Raw genomic sequence first — 14,213 nt, 5'->3', positions numbered from 1 at the left:
TGAAGAAGGGTTATACCCAAAATGTTGACTGCTCCTTTCCTCCAGATGCTGTCTGCTTGCAGTTTTCTTCCAGCCTCCTGTTTGTCTATCTTGGATTCTAGCATCTGCAGTTTTTTAAATGCCTAAATCTATTTTTCAAGTATTTTCCTTCAACTTCTTATTGCCATGACCAATCAACTCTTAATGATCTGGTTTGGAGATATCATTTTTGAGCCTAGCACGGCACTCCACCCCTTGATATCTTTAAAATAGATAGAAAGTGTGCAGTGTGGAAGCAGATCTTTTGGCCCAACAAGTCCACACCAACTCTCTGAAGAGAGACCCACCACCTGCCAGGTGACCTGCACATCCATGGACAAGCCACCTACACATCTTTGGACTGAGAGAGAAAACTCATGTAGACATTCACCTGAAGCTGGGATTGAATCCAGGTCCCTGGCAATAGGAAATAGCAGTGCTAACCATTAAGCCACTATGCTGCCATAATAATTAATGCTTTACATAGGCATGTACACGTTGTTCAATAGTAACAAGCTGACTATACATGTAATAAAATTTAATATTGGTTTTTGCTTAACCAGCAACAAGTTATGTGTAGACTTAAACAATTCTCTGGCTGTCACTTCACTTTTACCCATTAGCGGATATTTCTTCAGTATTTCCACCCTTAGTCTCCAATTATAATTTTACTTTCTTCTCACCAATACCATCATTTGGTTTGTCCATGAATTGTGTATCAGTGCATTATCATTTAAACTAAGTAACTGTATGTGTCTGAGACCTGTTCTTCACTGCATTTTTACCATGCATTCCTGCGTGTTAGTTACTTCACATGTAACAACCACCTATGCACTCCTACATCAATATCCCAAGGTCATGCCATGCATTCTTGACTTTCAGGTGATCTTTTCAAAAGATCAAAAGTTGGTGGAGGATGCTTATGTGTCCTCCTTGCCTGGTCTTCATGAGGCTGGTGGTCACTCAACTAATTCAGTTCCCCTTAAAAAAATCACATAAGCAAAAACTCATGTATCTCTAAGAGAAAATTGTTAATTATGAACTTCTATCCACACTTTGATTTCATTGGATGTAAGCCATTTAACTACACCTATATGAGTTATTCCCATCTCTGTCTGATGCGGTGTCACCTTTTTCCTGTTACTATTCCTTTATTCTAAGTGTGGCCCCATTAATTACCATTAGTTAGGAATGAGTCTGGATTGATAGAGATTGTTGGTAGGTAGGTGATGCTGATGTGGTAATTTGAGCAGTGGGTGAGGCTTGTTATGCCTCAATGACACTTACATTATGGTAGTATTTGGCATTTGAAGATGCATTCACTGACATTGACAATTTGTGTACGATCATTGATCTTCTTCCTGCATTCCATTCAGGTCCTTGGAAGTACAATCTGGCTACTGACATCCCCACTACTTCTTGCCTTTCACCTGTGAGATATATCTGCATTGACATATTTACTGCCTGAGGATACAGGACATCACTCCATTCGTCCACCAGGTTTCTAGTGCAGCGTCTGAAAATCTTGGTGCACTCTTTTCCCCATGGTCAGCCATTGTTGATTCTTCCACATTATATCATTCAGAATGAATACAATGCTACTAACACACCAAAATCCTGAAATATATGGACTGCAGCAGTTCAAGAAGGCAGCTCTCAATCACCTTCCCAAATAGAATAAATGCTGGCCAAGTCAGCAATGTCCACAGCGTGTGAACAGATGAGAAAAAATATTGAAAGAAGTTATGACTAATTCATGACTTGGACAGGTACTTGTCAAAACCTCTCAACAGAATTAGGTTTTGATGGACTTAGGCATGGAAGTGGGAGAGTGGGCAGAAGACATATCTTTCACTATTGGAATTGAAAGCCCTGATGCAAGTTGATGGCAGTCTTGGTGTAACTAGGTGGATTGCAGTCTTGGTGGTGCAGAACTGTAACCAGGCATTTTGTCCTTCCTAGTCCCAAGAATTTTGGGGATGTATAGGGTAGTATAATATTACCGAAAGGATCATTACTTTCCATCTTCTACTGAGCTAAACAATATCTTGTGCTGCTCTCAGCTGTGTCTGATTGAGAGATCAATATATGATGAAGATAGAAAGTATTTTTATAGCTCAAGCTTTGCACCAGAGGCTTTACTGCATAAATTCAAAGTTGTTATAACAGATAGGTGCAAGTTACTAAAGACCACGTGCTGGAACTTCTATTAGTTCATGTGCTCTCTGAATATATGGAAAGATGCCAGGGGAATTCTCTTTTCTAAAATAGCTACTGTAACTGTAAGCCCTCTGTGGATTATAAAATAATTTACTGCATGAGGTGAATTTAGAGTAGACAACTGATTTGAAGGAAATTTAAACAATTATTGGCCATAGGGCGGCTCATAGACTTATGTTTTATTTTGCTGCACCACAGAATTGATGTTTGTATTCAAAATGTTCCTGATGTTATGAACTGTCTTCAGTTTTTTCAACAACATCCATCTTTTTAAGTATTTCCTTTCACTACGGTCCTCAGTCTGAATAATGTGATGACCAGTGTTGTAAATTAGTGCACTGTTATAACCTGTACTTCACTTTGACCCACTGCATCTCATATGACAGCTGTTCAGTCCAATACTTCGATAATAGATTGTTGCCTCCCCCGTCCTGTATCTACAATAGAGAAATCTTACTAAACTGAAGGAAAATGATTAAAGAATAGATGAAGGGACTATATTATTACTTGCAATGAAACTCTTAGTGAATTTAGGCAATGTATTTGTGAAATTAAATGCTGGCAGGTTATGATGAAAATGCTTAATTAGCACACAAGCACAGGGCCCAGTGCCCAGTAGTAACTCACTTATCTTGCATAACATGCTGCAGGGAAAATTTTCTGAACAGCCAGAAATCTTTTCCATCAAAAACATGTCAGAAAATCATGTGTTCATCGCAGCCATGGGTGAGTTTTGTTCCTTCCAGTGTGAGTGCAAAAGATTTTCCATGTGGTTGACTTTAACTCCATCTGCTGTTAAAGCTTAGAAGGTAACTTATCCCTTTAAAATTTGAGTTTTTATTTAATTCTCACTTAGATCTGCCAGCGGAGGAGATGCCTCATATGTTTATGTAAATTAAGTTTCATGATATATCATTTTATTTGGAAACTTGGGTTCTAAAGAGGACAGAACCATGTACAGTTTTATGTTTGATTTGTATTTCTACATTGCACATATTAAGGGAGAAACATAAATTTACTTTCATTTTAAATTTTGAGTTTGGTAAGTTTGGATTGACTGAGTTTGGATTGGCTGACTGGCAGAAGGCAGAGCGTGGGAACAAAGTGTCTTTTTCAGGATGGCAGCCAGTGACTGAGTTCCGGTTAATGTTCGGATCATAACTATGCACCTTACACGTTAACAATCTGGATAAAGAAGCTGAGGGCATTTTTGCGAAGTTTGCAGACAGCACAAAGATAGGTGGAGGACCAGTAGTGTTGAGCAAGTGGGGAGGCGGTAGAAGGACTTGCATAGGCCAGGAGATTGGGCAAAAATGTAGCAGATGGAATACAATGTGGGAAATTGTTATGCACTTTGCTCGGAAGAGTTAGAGGTGTACACTGTTTTCTAAATGGGGAAAGGCTTCAGAAATATGAAGCACAAAGGGCCTTAGAAGTCCTAGCCGAGGATTTTCTTAAGGTTAATATTTAGACTTAGTTAGCAGTTAGGAAGGCAAATGCAATGTTAGCTTTCATTTTGAGAAAGCAAGAATACAAGAGCCGGGATGTATTGCTGAGACTGTATAAGGCTCTGTTCAGATCACATTTGGTATTTTGTGAGTAGTTTCAGACCTCATATCTAAGAAAGGATGTGCTGGCTTTGGAGGCAGTCTGAAGGCGATTTTCAAGAATGATCCTGGGGATGAAGGGCTTGTCAAATGAGAAGACGTTGAGGATTCTGGTTCTGTACTCGATGAAGTTTGGAAGGTTAGGCGTGGTGGGATCTCATTGCAACTGAGAGCCCTTTTTAGAATAGATGTGGAGAAGATGTTTTTCCTAGTAAGAGAGAATAGGACCCAAGAAGACAGCCACAGAGTCAAGAGATGACCCTTTGGCACTGAGATGAGGAGGAATTTTTTCAGCTAGAGGCTGGATGATCCATGGAACTCATTGTTACAGAAGCCTGTGGAGACCAAGTCATGCCAGAGATTTAAGACAGAGGTAGATGGGTTCTTGATTATAAAGGTGATCAAAGGTTATGGGGATAAAATAGGAGAATGTAGTTGAGAAGCATAACAGCCATGATCAAATGATGGAGAACACTCAATGGGGCAAATGGCCTAATTCTGCTCCTATATCTATGGTCTCATGGAACACATGTTGAACAGTAAGACTGCTGTCTGAGCAGTTTGTTTAAGGGTCATATGAACAAATATTAACTAAAGAAATACCATCAAGTGAATGCATAATTTTGCCAGAAAGGAACTAGGTGCAGCTATGCAAACTGAAGAAGGAAATTTGAAGTGGAAATACGAGCCTGTTCACTGAGGTTTGTGTATCTGTAAGATTGTTGTTGAGAGTAAAAGGGTTTTCTGATATTTGTAATAAGATGGTTTCAAATACTTCTTATACATCTTCTGTGTGTTATAAATGTTAATGTTCCTTTGTTAAAAGTACATTGGCAGCCTCTTGTAAAGATGCTCAATGCTTGATTGTCCTGGTGAACAAATTGCAAAATAAAACTTAGGCTTACCCAGTTAGTTTTCACATTAGATCTTGCCTTGTCTAATATTACCATCAGCTGGTAATAATACATTAAACAGACCCAGATATCTACATTGGGTCCCACAAGGAAAATTGCAATTTCATCTTTCCACCTAAAAACCCCTAACCATCTGTTAACCGTTTGCTGCTGAGCCTTCCTTTACGGACAGCTGGTGACATCCAGCTGCACAAACTGTTTCTTTTGCCTGGCAGCCAGTAACTACTTCCCAGTTCTGGTCCCTTGCCTCAAAGTGGATATACTCACCAAAGAGGGGGTGCAGCAGAGATTCACTGGTCTGATTCCTGGGTTGGTGAGACCTTCCTATGAAGAGAAATTGAGGACACTGGGCTTGTTTCTGTGAAATTTGGAAATTGAAATGGATGCAAAAAGGATATTTGCCTTGGCTATGGGGTCTCGAACCTACAGATACAATCTTAGAATAAATTACTTACCCTTCAGGACTGAGACAAGGAGGAACATCTTCAATAAGGTGATGGTTTGGAATTGTCTTCTCCAGAGGTTTGGGGAAGCTCAACCATTCAGTGATTTCAGGATACCAACTGATAGAGTTCTAGTTCCTAATGACATAAAGGATTATAGGGATAACCTGACGAACATGAGTTAGATGATCATCCACAATCAAGATTGGTGGAGAAGGATTAAGGGACTGAATAGCCTACTTTTGCTCCTGTGTTCCAGTTAATTTAGTCATGTTTTTGACTAAATGTACATTTAAGGCAAGAGGGTTAAAATATTCTTACAAAAATATTAGACCATCAAGTGCATTTGATATTCGTTCAGGCTTCTTAAAATCTACTTCGTTTAAAAGCAACCATCTCAATTCATTATATAGTTTATTTCAAACTCTCACTCCTGACCTAAAGACAATGTGGTCAAATTTTGCCAAGGGACTTTCTGTCGCTCACTCTTATATATCATATATGAATGCATTGACATAGGGAGAGGTTCCTCAATCTTCCTGTGTAACGTTCGTGGAAACACACAGTAATGGTAAAAGAAGCCTTTGTGGAGTTGCTGTGGAACGTCAGGGTGGTCTGGGAGACACCCGACAGAATTGATGGTATAGTGCAGTGGCTCTCAACATATGCTCCATCAACCATCTCAGCCCACAGGTTTCCTCAAGGTGAATCTATGCTGATTCAGAATGTATGTCGCTGACAAACAAGGCTGTAAGAGACAACAGGCCAAAATCCTCACCCCTGCACAACCAGACTGGCTCCTACGCATGCAGTACAAATTGAGTAAACATCGAGCAATAACTATGTACTTACAGAAACAAGCTACAACTAATAGATTGTATGATTGCAAGATCAGAATTTTGGAATTGGCTGGAAATGATGAAGAGGTATTCATTGACCGTGGAACCTGATATGAGGTGGAAGCTCTCTGCCTTATCACCTCATTGGTGTCTCATCAAAAGGACTGTGATCATAGAACATAGAACATAGAACATTACAGCACAGTACAGGCCCTTCGGCCCTCGATGTTGTGCCGACCTGTCATACCGATCTGAAGCCCATCTAACCTACACTATTCCAAGTATGTCCATGATCGTTCCTATTAATTCTGTTGTGCCTTCTTTACAGTAAGAAAACAATACAGATTAGGTAGGACTGGTGGGTTGTCCACAGTGGTCTTTGTCCCACCTAAATGGTTCATGGATATAAAAGTTGGGAGCTACTGGTGTATGAGTGTAAATAATCTCTCTAATTTTCTGGTCAGGTTTACACCACTGCCAGAAGTGCCATTCAGTTTACAGTTGGTCAAAGACTTTGCAAAAGGTGTTTCTCAGGCTAGCATTCTAGTCTCAAAAACTTCACAAGTGACTTTCTCTCCTTCAAAAGACCAGAAGTGGAATGTGCAATTGCACAGCTTACTTTCCTTCACACTCCTTCAGTGCTATGCTCTGAACATCCCTTTGGATGATCGCCATTGATGGAATCCAGTTTAACTACAACTGCAACAGCAGTTTGATACTTGCTATTCCACAGTTCGCTATTCTCACTTCCTGTCTTGTCAAAGCCAATTCACTATCAACAGAACCTATATCAGGTATACAGTGGAATACATGTACAGCTTGACAACCTAAAAAAAAGAGGTAAACTAAGTTAAAGAGATTGAAGAAGAGCAATATTCATGTTCATTTCAAAATATCAGGCTGTAATTTTAAAGAAATCTTACTGATAATGAGAATGGAATCCTTAGCCTCACTCCAACAGCTCTTCCCCATTTCATGTAGTTAAAAGGATTTACATGATGATGATAAATCCTAACCTTTCTACAGCTCTTTTTTAAGTGAATGAAAACTAAATTTTATGTAAAAGAGCCATAAATAATCAAGTAGATGCTGTGATAAGACAGGCATCACTATGTAATTACTGGTTACAAATGTGAAAAGGGCACAGGTGCTGAAATCCACAGGGTATTGTTGGCACGGACAGCTTCAGTTTACACTTAACGCTGCCTGTTATAGAGACCTGAGCACATGCTGCGTTTGTTATAATGTGTAGGAAGCCCGGGGAATCACACCATAACAATCTTGGACAGGCCTCAAAAGAAATAACTTGGCTAAATGAAGCTTATAGTTGTTCTCTCATTTACCACCAACTGGCCTCAACCTTTAATACGTTGACTGTAGATTGCATACTGTGAAAGGTTTCATATTACCATTTAGGTTTAGTAATTAGGTTTGAGTTACATATTGTATAAAGTGTTTTATTGCAGGTGTTGCCTGATACACAAGGGTTAGCTGTAGAACCCTCACTGACTCTGCCTGTTTCTGTCTCCACAGTATTACCAGATTCTGAGGCAGGAACAGTTCTGCTGCCAAAACCCCCATCCGTGCTCTAGATTTTATTATTCAATTGCAGTCCTAGTTGGCCTCTCATGATCAACCCTTTGAAATCTGAATGTCATCCAAAACACTGCTGACCCTGTCCCATTCATCCATCACCATTGTGCTCAGACAAGCTTTGGTTCCTGGTTAAACACCCGCTGATTTCAAAATTCTCATCCTCCTGTTCAAGTCCCTTCATGGCCTCGCCTTTCCCTATTGCTGTATTGTCTTTAAAATCTACAACACTCCACGACAGCCGTGGTCCTCTGATTATGGCTTCTTGAGCATCTCAGATTTATATCGCTCCACCAGGGCCTCAGATCTGGAATTCCCTGACTAAAGCTCTCTATATCTTTACTTTTACTGTATATATGATGTTGTTTAAAACCTACATCTTCAATTCAGCATTTGCCCAATGCCACAATAGCTCCTTGTGTGGCTCATTGTGAAATTTTGTTTGATTAGGCTCCAATAAAGCTCCTCAGGTGTTCTACTTTCTGAAAGGTGCTGTACAAATGCAATTTGGTATTGCGTGCATCATTTGCCTGCTTTTTCTTCCTTATTTTCTCATCAGTATCTTTAGTCATTCAGAATACATTAGCTTTGGATATCCTGCGTTTATTTCTCATGGGTATATATCTAGCTTTAGCCTATTCATTTCTGTTTTGAAAATCTTCCATTTTTCATTAGTGGTTTTATCCACTATTGTATTGACCCCTCTACTAAGGGGAAAAGTTTCTGTCTATCATTTTAGTTTCATTCACTTATAAATGTTGCAAGCTTAGCCAGCATTTATTGCCCGTCCCTTGTTGCCTTGAGAAGGTGGTGAGTGAACTGCCTTTTGAAACTGCTGCAGTCCTAATGCTCTGAGGGAGGGAATTCCAGGATTTTGACAAATCTAAAAAAAAACATTTCCAAGTCAAGACAGTGAGACGAGTGGAGGTGAAATTGCAGATGCTGGTGTTCCCATGTATCTGCCGTCCTTGTCCTTCTAAATGATAAAGGCTGTGGGTTTGGGAAGGTGTCATCTAAGGATCTTTGGTGTATTTCTGCAGTGCATCTTGTAGGTAGTACACACTGCTGCTACTGAGCATCGGTGTTAGAGGTAGTGGATGTTCGTGGAAGTAATGCCAATCAAGCATGCTGCTTTGTCCTAGATAATGACAAGCCTCTTAAGTGTTGTTGGAGCTGGACTATTCAGGAACTCATTACCTGAAATGATGGTAGAGATAGGAACACTCACAACGTTTAAGAAGCATTTAGATGTATACTTGTGATACAAGGTAGACAAAAGTATGGGCCAGATGCTGGAAAATGGGATTAGATAGGTACTTTATGACCAGTGCACATACAATGGGCTGAAGTGCTTCTTTCCTTACCGAAAAAACTCATATGATTTTGTCTAAGATTTTTATTTTTACTTTCCAACACATTGTTCAATAACTGATAAACTGTACACAAAATGAAATGCAAGGCAGCTATGGTATATTGAAATAAGTGAGCAATTGCTAGATTTCCAAAAGCTAATTATAGTGCAGTCAGTGAAGGCCATTTCTGTCAAATTTTATTGCAGAGAATAACTTAATTTGTTCTACCTGAAAGCATTGTCAGCAACAAAACTGATTCACTGACATGATTTTATGGTTCTGATGCCTTGAATAAGTTGAATTTGAAAACTAAATCCTGATATATTATGAAGCAAATGTTGTATCATTATGATGGAAAGAAATGCTCATTCCTTCATGGTCAAGATTGTTTATGACCAGGATTTGTATCCCACACTGTTGGACACTGCATGCCCTTCACATGCAGGGTACTATGATTACAGATGTCTTCAACCTGAACTGTGTAAATGCCTGATTAATGTAAGTGCCCCTTGAAGGATCTCACAAGCATGCTCAGATATTACAAAAACGCTGACACCATCCAGTTCTGGGGTCGTCGCAGCCACTTTCCATTTCTATTGCATATTTATGAGTCACATGAGAATGGAAGGCAAGACCGTTTGCACTTAACATAGTGAGTCTCAGGCTCAGGTAGACAAACAGGTGGCTGGGAGAAAACAGCAAGCCAGGCAGCATCAGGAGGAAAGGACAAATCAATGTTTCGGGTATTACCCTTCTTCAGGACATAGTGAATCTCAGGCTCAGCCTGGTAATTATGGAGTTCACCTGAAACTGTATGTTTCCTTCTTACAGGCACTCCCTGACAAACACATGAGCATTGAGCTCCCGCACGTTCCCACCCAACTGTTTCATTTATGCTTTCATTTCTCAACATTAGTCCCTGAACCCTACAGCTTAGCCATGTCAATGATTGTGCTGTTTTGTCTCCTTGTTAAAACCAGGGTGGTTGTCATCATTGAGAAGCCCCTCTCCCACAGTAACCCATGTCCTCCCATGTATGATTGTCACCCCACTTCCTATGTATTGTGTTTCCCCTTTCACAATTATGGCTCCTCTGCACTGCAGCACACTCCAATCCCCAGAATTGACTTCCTGAACTGCCTAGCAGTGTCCCACAACTTTTGTTGCGGTGACCTGCAGAACTGACTGTGGTCCAACACCCACCCCCTTCAATCTGGAAGAGAGCCCCAGCTGATGAGTGGGCAGACCCCTAACTAATTTACCATTAATCCCCAGGCAGAGTGCACGGACCTGCAGGCCTGACAAAAATCCATTCTCCTGACTGCAGTGGTACATACAAAGACACACACACAAGGAACATTTATCTCTTTGAGAATGTGTCAGCCTTCAGCCAGATCATGGCTTTGGTAATCAAGAATCCATCTACATCTGGCTTAAAAATATTTAAAGATGATGCATCCAATGCTGTTTGAGGAAGGGAATTTCAAAAACCCACAACCCTCTGACAGAAAGGAATGTTCCCTCATGTGCTTAAATAGGCAACTCCTTATTTTTAAACTATGACTCCTAGTTCTAGGTTCTTTCAAAGAAGGAATGGACCCCCTAACCCTGACTGCCTCAAGCACCCTTTTGTCTAAGTCCATAGATGGGTATCAGACACAATGTTTAATCTACTGTTCCGGGACACCCAGTTGAATTCTGTCTGTCCTGAACTGACTGAAGACCACTCCCTTAGACTTTGAGATCTGGTCATTTATTTGAAGCTCATTCAGTGTGTTTGCCATGTAGGCTGTTGGCACATGCTGCATCTCTGACATGGATGTAGCATAGTGCTGTACAGCAACATGTCCATCCCCATGACTGATCATTGCTGACACCCATGACACTTTGTGCCTTTGCTAAACAGCAAGACAAAACAGAAGTACTGTGAGCTTTGAAGCTCTGGCTGAGGAGACAAAGCACAAAAAGGCAAAGCAAGGCAAGATAAGATGCTGTGAGCATTGAAGTAGGCACTAGAGAGGGTGTGAGTTCAGAGCCCTAAGATGCACCCAGTCTGATCCATGAGCTGATGAGAGATAATGGGAACTGCAGATGCTGGAGAATTCCAAGATAATAAAATGTGAGGCTGGATGAACACAGCAGGCCAAGCAGCATCTCAGGAGCACAAAAGCTGACGTTTCGGGCCTAGACCCTTCATCAGAGAGGGGGATGAGGAGAGGGAACTGGAATAAATAGGGAGAGAGGGGCAGGCGGACCAAAGATGGAGAGTAAAGAAGATAGGTGGAGAGAGTATAGGTGGGGAGGTAGGGAGGGGATAGGTCAGTCCAGGGAAGACGGACAGGTCAAGGAGGTGGGATGAGGTTAGTAGGTAGATGGGGGCACGGCTTGGGGTGGGAGGAAGGGATGGGTGAGAGGAAGAACCGGTTAGGGAGGCAGAGACAGGTTGGACTGGTTTTGGAATGCAGTGGGTGGGGGGGAAGAGCTGGGCTGGTTGTGTGGTGCAGTGGGGGGAGGGGACGAACTGGGCTGGTTTAGGGATGCAGTAGGGGAAGGGGAGATTTTGAAACTGGTGAAGTCCACATTGATACCATATGGCTGCAGGGTTCCCAGGCGGAATATGAGTTGCTGTTCCTGCAACCTTCGGGTGGCATCATGGTGGCAGTGCAGGAGGCCTATGATGGACATGTCATCTAGAGAATGGGAGGGGGAGTGGAAATGGTTTGCGATTGGGAGGTGCAGTTGTTTGTTGCGAACTGAGCGGAGGTGTTCTGCAAAGCGGTCCCCAAGCCTCCGCTTGGTTTCCCCAATGAAGAGGAAGCCGCACCGGTTACAGGGGTTGCAGTATACCACATTGGCAGATGTGCAGGTGAACCTCTGCTTAATGTGGAATGTCATCTTGGGGCCTGGGATAGGGGTGAGGGAGGAGGTGTGGGGACAAGTGTAGCATTTCCTGCGGTTGCAGGGGAAGGTGCCGGGTGTGGTGGGGTTGGAGGGCAGTGTGGAGCGAACAAGGGAGTCACGGAGAGAGTGGTCTCTCCGGAAAGCAGACAGGGGTGGGGATGGAAAAATGTCTTGGGTGGTGGGGTCGGATCGTAAATGGCGGAAGTGTCGGAGGATGATGCGTTGTATCCGGAGGTTGGTAGGGTGGTGTGTGAGAATGAGGGGGATCCTCTTAGGGCGGTTGTGGCGGGGGCGGGGTGTGAGGGATGTGTCACACCCCTCACACCCCGCCCCCACCACAACCGCCCTAAGAGGATCCCCCTCGTTCTCACACACCACCCTACCAACCTCCGGATACAACGCATCATCCTCCGACACTTCCGCCATTTACGATCCGACCCCACCACCCAAGACATTTTTCCATCCCCATCCCTGTCTGCTTTCCGGAGAGACCACTCTCTCCGTGACTCCCTTGTTCGCTCCACACTGCCCTCCAACCCCACCACACCCGGCACCTTCCCCTGCAACCGCAGGAAATGCTACACTTGCCCCCACACCTCCTCCCTCACCCCTATCCCAGGCCCCAAGATGACATTCCACATTAAGCAGAGGTTCACCTGCACATCTGCCAATGCGGTATACTGCATCCACTGTACCCGGTGCGGCATCCTCTTCATTGGGGAAACCAAGCGGAGGCTTGGGGACCGCTTTGCAGAACACCTCCGCTCAGTTCGCAACAAACAACTGCACCTCCCAATCGCAAACCATTTCCACTCCCCCTCCCATTCTCTAGATGACATGTCCATCATAGGCCTCCTGCAGTGCCACAATGATGCCACCCGAAGGGTGCAGGAACAGCAACTCATATTCCGCCTGGGAACCCTGCAGCCATATGGTATCAATGTGGACTTCACCAGTTTCAAAATCTCCCCTTCCCCTACTGCATCCCTGAACCAGCCCAGTTCGTCCCCTCCCCCCACTGCACCACACAACCAGCCCAGCTCTTCCCCTCCACCCACTGCATCCCAAAACCAGTCCAACCTGTCTCTGCCTCCCTAACCGGTTCTTCCTCTCACCCATCCCTTCCTCCCACCCCAAGCCGCACCCCCATCTACCTACTAACCTCATCCCACCTCCTTGACCTGTCCGTCTTCCCTGGACTGACCTATCCCCTCCCTATACTCCCCACCTATACTCTCTCCACCTATCTTCTTTACTCTCCATCTTTGGTCCGCCTCCCCCTCTCTCCCTATTTATTCCAGTTCCCTCTCCCCATCCCCCTCTCTGATGAAGGGTCTAGGCCCGAAACGTCAGCTTTTGTGCTCCTGAGATGCTGCTTGGCCTGCTGTGTTTATCCAGCCTCACATTTTATTACCCTGATCCATGAGCTGTTTCTCCGCCCCTGTGTGCATGAAGTATCCTGGTAGCAGCATTGCAGTAAAAAGTGCCAGTGTGTTCTGAAGTGCAGCATTGAAGTGCAGAACCATGCTGTAAGTGGATTGGAGATTTAACATGAGAGTGCAGAGATGCTGCTATGTGTCCAATGCCAACATCCATGGACAGTGGGTATGGGGAGTCACTGCATGTTGAGCGCGCCCTGAAATGGAAACATAGAATCATAGAAGATAAGAGCAGGAGGTGGCCATTCCACCCTTCTCCACCATTCATCACAATCAAGGCCAACTCAACAGCCTAATCCTCCTCTCTCCCCATAACCTTTGATCCCATTCACCTCAAATGCTATATTTAGCCACCTCTTGAATACATTCAACATTTTGGCATCAAGTACTTTCTGTTGTAGTGAATTCCACAGGCTCACCACTCTTTGGGTGAAGAAATGTCTCCTCATCTCCATCCTAAATGGTCTAGCCTGAATCCTCATACTGTGACCCCTTATTCTGGACACACCCACCATCAGGAACATCCTCTCTGCGTCTACCCTGTCTAGTCCATGTGACGACTGCTGTCAAAGATGGGGGCTCAGAGGAGCAAGCAGTGAACTGGAGTTGCCAGGTTTCTGCTCTGACTTGTATGGCAGTAATTTGTCATCTTGTTTCTATCTGACAAGTAGGAAAATAAGGAACTGCATATCAATGAGGTGAGATCAAGTACTAAGTGAATGTTAATTTATGCAAATAAATGGAAATAGTCCTCTCACCACTCACTTATGAGATTCTTATCTCACTTGTTCAAAACTTAGTTGGAAAGTTAGACCTCTTTTCTCAATAGCAAGAATTTAATTTCTGCAAATCTCACCCTTTTTTCCCAATAACTTGCCAATACCTAT

The sequence above is a fragment of the Stegostoma tigrinum genome, chromosome 10, assembly GCF_030684315.1.
Source record: "Stegostoma tigrinum isolate sSteTig4 chromosome 10, sSteTig4.hap1, whole genome shotgun sequence".
Classification (NCBI taxonomy): Eukaryota; Metazoa; Chordata; class Chondrichthyes; order Orectolobiformes; family Stegostomatidae; genus Stegostoma; species Stegostoma tigrinum.
This window is presented reverse-complemented; position numbering follows the sequence as displayed.